The following is an 808-nucleotide window of genomic DNA, read 5'->3' as shown; positions in this document are numbered from 1 at the left end:
CATCAAGTTGCCCAGGTGGTCTCGAACCTGCGGGCTCAGGCAATTCACTCACCTCAGCCTCCCAAAGGTGAGGGATTACAGGCTGAGCCACTGAACCCGGCTAGTCATTTAGTCTTATAACAATTATTTTACAGATGGGAAACTAAGATTCAGAGAAATGAAATGGTTTTCCCAGGGTCACACAGATGGTGAGTGACTAAACTAAAATTAATTTTTTTTTTTTTTGAGTTGGGAGTCTCACTCTGTCGCCCAGACTGGAGTGCAGTGGCCGCTCCGGCCACCACAGCCTCGACCTGCTGGGCTCTGGTGACCCATCTGCGTCAGCCTTCCAAGTAGCTGGAACTATAGGCAGGCGCTACCACGCCTGGCTAATTTTTGATTTATTGTGGAGATGAGGTCTTGCCAAGTTGCACAGGTGGGTCTCGAACCAGCGGGCTCAGGTAATCAACTCACCTCAGCCTCCCAAAGGCGCAGGATTACAGGCTGAGCCACCAAGCCCGGCTAAAATTAATTTTTTGTAGGGTTTTTTTTTTGAGTCAAGGTTTCACTCTGTCACTCAGGTTGGAATATAGTGGCACGATGATAGCTCATGGCAGCCTTGACCTTTTGACCTCAGGTGATCCTTCTGCTTCAGCCTCCTGAGTAGCTAGTACTATAGGTGAGTGCCACTACACTTGGCAGAGTAAGGCTACAGTGGCTGCAATCCCATCTCTTTAAAAAAAAAAAAATGCCAGGCTCGGTGGCTCAGCCTGTAATCCCACACCTTTGGGAGGCTGAGGTGAGTGGAATGCCTGAGCCCGTGAGTTCG

General features: G+C 49.5%; 1 protein-coding gene across 3 annotated transcripts in view; it reads right to left on the bottom strand.

Annotated features, from left to right (window-relative positions):
- The window catches only part of TEF (TEF, PAR bZIP transcription factor), a 33,132-nt gene that overhangs the window by 5,673 nt on the left and 26,651 nt on the right, over positions 1-808 (bottom strand). The gene's annotated exons all lie outside the window — the stretch shown is intronic.

Source organism: Carlito syrichta, unplaced genomic scaffold (genome assembly GCF_000164805.1).
Source record: "Carlito syrichta isolate Samal-C Ts95f unplaced genomic scaffold, Tarsius_syrichta-2.0.1 Scaffold315802, whole genome shotgun sequence".
Classification (NCBI taxonomy): Eukaryota; Metazoa; Chordata; class Mammalia; order Primates; family Tarsiidae; genus Carlito; species Carlito syrichta.
Note: the sequence above shows the minus strand (reverse complement) of the source record. Positions and strands in the feature narration are given on the sequence as shown.